The sequence below is a fragment of the Epinephelus moara genome, chromosome 11 (genome assembly GCF_006386435.1).
Source record: "Epinephelus moara isolate mb chromosome 11, YSFRI_EMoa_1.0, whole genome shotgun sequence".
In the NCBI taxonomy this organism is placed as follows: Eukaryota; Metazoa; Chordata; class Actinopteri; order Perciformes; family Serranidae; genus Epinephelus; species Epinephelus moara.
This window is the reverse complement of record NC_065516.1, coordinates 1,751,788-1,757,300: the sequence shown is the minus strand read 5'-3', so window position 1 is coordinate 1,757,300 and position 5,513 is coordinate 1,751,788.

The following is a 5,513-nucleotide window of genomic DNA, read 5'->3' as shown; positions in this document are numbered from 1 at the left end:
TCGCTGACGTGTTCAATCTATGTGAAACTGCACATAGGCATTGAGGACTGGCATAGGTAGAAGGTGACAAAGCTACCAATGGCTATGGACTAGTAATCATTATTATTATTATTATAATAAGAAAAATGACTTTAAGGGGCTGCACACATACTGTATCTTTAGCCACCTGGAAAACACAAGGTCAGACACTGGGCGCTAACCTTGTGCCTTTTCTGTGCCAACTTTCAAGAGCGCGGTGGCAGGTTGCGTCTGAGGCTGCTAACCAACCTCAACAGCACCGTATCACAACTGGTAGCTTTTTGTCAACGACTTTGACTAGTTAAATGTAAAACCTTTTGATGCTACAGAGATCTTTAAATCTGTAATGTATAGTCCAAATTAAAGTTTTATGGGTGAAATGTGATCAGTTCAGACCTTGGCAAAGGACACACACCTGTACACTCCAGATAAAGCATTAACTGACAGGGGTGAGCACACACACATCAGGGGGCGACCACCCTGCCCCCATGGGACATTTCCATGTTTCATTTATGTCTTAATGTCACATCAGAGAGAACCTTAATTGGTGATGTTAGTGCCCTCTGATCAGTCCACCTCCTGTCTGTGCCTCTAATGTACTCCATTAACAGAGATAAGAATCTGATTCTCCGAAAAATGTATAACCAGCAACCTTTGAAACAGAGAGAAGGTTGTTTAACAAAACTTCCTGCTGGTCTGGAGGTGTTTCCAGAATCCTTAAAGACTCTTCCAATCAACTGGATGAAACAATCTTCCATCTGCTGTACAATAAAAAGTATATGTTTCTATTTTGTTATCCAGGCAACTGGAAATGCCATTAGTTTTTGCTATTTTTGTAAAACACAAAAAGAATATTAATGAGTTATTTTGTATAAAACTATCAAAGACTGAAGAAGTTTCCTCTAATTTATTACAATTAATGGATGCAATACTGGTACTTTTGTACTTCTGTCTTTGTAACTATACGAGATTTCTGTGTCTATACTGCAGGAGATGTGGCACTTGGGCATCAGCCTGTTTACACCTGGTATTAACATGCGCCTTGGGTGATCCAATCACAAATCGACAGCCCTAAAGAGTCTAAACAACCACCAAGACATTCTGAGCCTGTTTATTCCTGGTTTTAACATGTGTTTTGGTAAGCCGAACACAAGTGGATAGCTGAAACACATCAATTTTCACAGATGTGTCTGTTATGCGTCCCCAGCTGACCACATGTGTTCAGATTTCGTTACTGATTTTGTTACCACACTTTGCTAGCTGCTCTGTAATATGCTTGGTAGTCACGTTACTGGTTGTGTCAGAACATCTGAAGATCTGAAGATACCATTGTCAGCAAACACGTCTTCTTCCGTAGGGCAAAACGATGGATAAAGCCTAAGTGCACTGTCACCAAAACAACCACCACGTCTTGCATGGATGACATCGTCCTTGTCAGGGACACATCCGGATGCATTAGTGTTTAGACTACCAAAGATATGTGCTGAAATGCATCTCAGACACCTCAGCAAGTGGTTTGAGTGATCGGACTACAATGCATCATGGTGGTCATTTACATGTGTATTTAGCGCTGTCCACTTGTGAACGGATTACGCAAAATGCATGTTACAGTAATACCAGGTCTAAACAGGCTCATTGGGAGACAGTCACTCAGACCATTTGCCAAGGTGGTCTGGGATGCATGTGACCACATATCTTTAGTAATGGGAGTCCCCAACAAGCATGTAACAGTAAAATATGTTATCAGTGCAGGACATGGTGGTTGTTTTAGTAACAGCTTGCTAGCGCTCTATAACTTATCCATTTCACGATGAGTTGGAGGAAGTGTTGCTTGACCATCTATCATTTTGCCCTGTGGAAGGAAATGTGTATGCTGATAGCAATACCTCCAGCTGTACCAGCACAACTACTATCATGACTAGCAAGGGTGTGGACCTAACTGTGTGTAAGGCCCTTTGACCTTCTCACGAAAGTGTCGTAAGTAGTAATGAAAACTGAACGCAGGTGGTCAGCTGGAGATGCATGATAGACATAGGAGTGAACAGTGATGTGTCTCAGCTGTCCACTTGTGCACAGATCACTAGAATGCATGTAAATACCAGAGCTATGTTCAGCCCTGACAATATGCAGCAAAACTTTTTAATTAAACAGAACAGTGGTGTGTTGTTGAACACCCTGTTGTGTTACGCAGTCTTTTAATACGGTGGGGTTTAATTAGGCCAATACTGAATTGGCTTTATTGGTGTATGTAACATATGTTTACATTGCCAAAGTAAGTGTGAAATAAAGCTAAAACCTGTATGTACAATGAGTTAAGATTTACTGGATTTTGGTTTATACAGTATACAAGAGGCTGCTGATTGGGGAACACCTCTGACACATTCAACAAATGAGAGAAAATGTACCTCAAAGCCTATTGCTCACCATTTCAAGGAAACATGTCCTTCAACCTGGAAACCAGAGCAGAACAGTGCACACTGTGTAAACAGGCTTTATGGCACCTCCCACCTGTGGATCCATTATCTAATAGATTTGAAATTATCCAAATTCCATTGCACACCTGTTCTAGGTTGACTATATATGTGTTTGCCTTTTGTCTTTGTCCATTTTGACAGACTTTTGAGTCTGTTTGCACAATCAAAGGCTTCAAATGAATCTGTGTGCTCCAGTTCCTTTCTTTTCCATGGAATATAGGTAAATTTGGGTTCATGTTGTACACGCTGAGCATGGAGATATGTCATTTCCATCTTTATTTAGGAAAAACAGGTACAATTTTCTGTGATGAAAACATTTTTTTTTATCATGCAGCAGATGGAATATTTAAAGAAGGTTAGAAGAATCTTTGAGGATTCTCCAAATACTTTCAGAACAGCAATCAGTGTTGCTTAGATATGTTCTGGGTTTTTCAAATATCACCAGGTATTTATTTTCTGAAAAATCTACTGATTTGATCTGTGACTTAGATCAGCCCAAATTCCCTTTACATGAATCCAATCCACAGTCAAGAACTGTACCCATGTTTTAACCTTTCTACAATAACTCCAGCCCTTTGCTGTGGAAATAATGGAAGGAACTCGAGGGGCAGGAGTCTCCACTCCACTGGGAAACTACCTGCAAGCAAAGCCAGCTCTCCAATTAATTCAAGCATTATACAAATCACTGAGTCAATCTGCATGTGGAGGTTTCAGAGCGTGCAGGGACAGATCTGTGAACACATGCTTGAAAGCACAGTCCTGATTTCACACGCCCTGCTGTCACTGCTCTCTACAGCTGCAGACAGAATCTCAGCATCTGACAAGATTGGAGCTTCTGACTCACCTGCAGGCCACACCCATTATCTCCTTTTAGGATCGCATCTGCGACCACACACTGAAATCTGCAGACAAATAAACAAATGAATAAACAAATGCTGGCGGTAACTGTACATAAAAGAAAACCAAAATACCAAATATTGCATATTACATTTAGTTTATTACATTTATTAGTCAGAGACCATGGATTAAACATTCCTCTCACACATGGAGAAGAGATGTATTGCCCCAGATTCATCTATCAGCTAATTTCCATCTGCAGTTTCTGTATGCAAGTAAGCAACACTGCACAGCAGAAGTCCTGATGCGTAACAAATGAACACCAAAACTGAGAGCAAAATGTAATTAGACATAAAGCGCAATAACACTAAATTGTATGTTTTAGGCTGTGAACAGCAATTAATATAAAGTGTGTGAATCCTTTTCATGTGTCTGGATGAGGTCATGTGTCTCTTTGTACAGTCATTTTCAGGAACACACACCACAGTCAGTGAGGTCATGCCAAGACAGGTATTTTTTCACAGACACACCCAAAATCACTTCTTGACCTTCTGAAGCCTAAAAAATTATCACTAAGTTATATTAAAGGCAAATTACAACATTTTTTTAACCTTGTCATCCCTTTTGCCCACACTTTTTGTGTCTAAGTGACTAAATTGGTCCAGTGTTGAGAGACATGGTTGCAGCCGGCAGTGACAAAACAGGCTGCAATGTAACCACTCGGAACAATTATGCACCATTAACTCACATCCAATTAAAGGCTTTGTTTTTGTCACTGACAGGCAAAATAAAACACTCAAAGACTGTCTTGATTCGTATTACCACTGTTCCAACAATCATCATCTTAGATTTGGTTGAAATAAACCCTCAGTTCACCCAGTAAGATGTGAAAATATGCTGGCTGTCATACAATTACAATAACAATGTGAGCCTGTCAGTGACGAAAACAAATGCTTTTAGTAAACATGCATTGACAGTGCGAACATGCCTCAAGTGGTTACATTGCAGTCTGTTTCATCTCACTAAGTTTCAAAAACTGTTGTTCCCATTAGTCACATAGACAAAAAACATGGGGAAATAAGGTACAGGCTGATAAATCAAAAATAAGTTACCCTTCAGGTCTTATCTGACACAATCTTCACCCAAAACCTTGGCCTGTGTGTCACACTGGGGATTTAGATCATTCATATGCGAGAAATCTTGCATGACGATGAGATTAGATTGAATCAAAAGATAAAAGTGACAGGAGAGAGTTGCACAGATATACAGCGATCAGTCACAGTATTAAAACCCCTGATAAGTAAAGTGAATAACATTTTTAAGTCATTACAAAGTGGTGTTCTGATGGGAAACCTTGCACTTTGGCATTCATGTGGATGCCATTTGACATGCACCACCCACCCAAACACCAGTGCGGACCAAGTACTGCACTAGTACTAGTACTAGTACCAAGTACTGATGGGCACCAGGGTGATAGTGGCGGATCATTTGAGTCGTGTGGGTTTTGAGGTGGGATAACAGCACATCCCTTGGATGTCTGATTGGATTGGGATCTGAGGAACTGGGAGGCCAGGTTGATGCCTTGGTCTGCAACTTTGTTTGGGTGGGTGGAGCACGTCAGCTGGCATCCACAGGAATGCCAGGACCCAAGGTTTCATTGCAGAATATTGCATTGTAATGGGATGATCAATGCAATTAACCTGACAGTTTTACTATGGTGGCTGGTGGGTGTACACAACACAGACAAAAGTATGACACCCCAACACTAAAATGTGATGTGATTCCATCAACATGGGCATCAATGTGCTGCTCCCCTGTACTCTCCTGGTTTCAGTCTTCCCAGTACATGTGCAACCTGCTGCAGAGATTTGCTCCCATTCAGACACAAAAGCATCAGTGAGGTGATCAGGTGTGCCTCACTGTCTGTGTTCCAGTTCATCTCAAAAGGTCTTGGATAGGATTGAGATGAAGTTATTCTACAGCAAACTGGGAAAAACATTTCTTTCTGGAGTTGGCTTTGTGCACTTCAACATTGTCATGTTAAAAAAGGAAGGAGACAAACGCAAAACTGCTGACACAAAGTTGGAAGAACACTCCAGTGTAAAACATAATTGTATGCTGTAGCATCAAGGCTTACCTTGATTAAACCTAAGGAGTCTAGAACAAACCAGTAAAAACAGACCC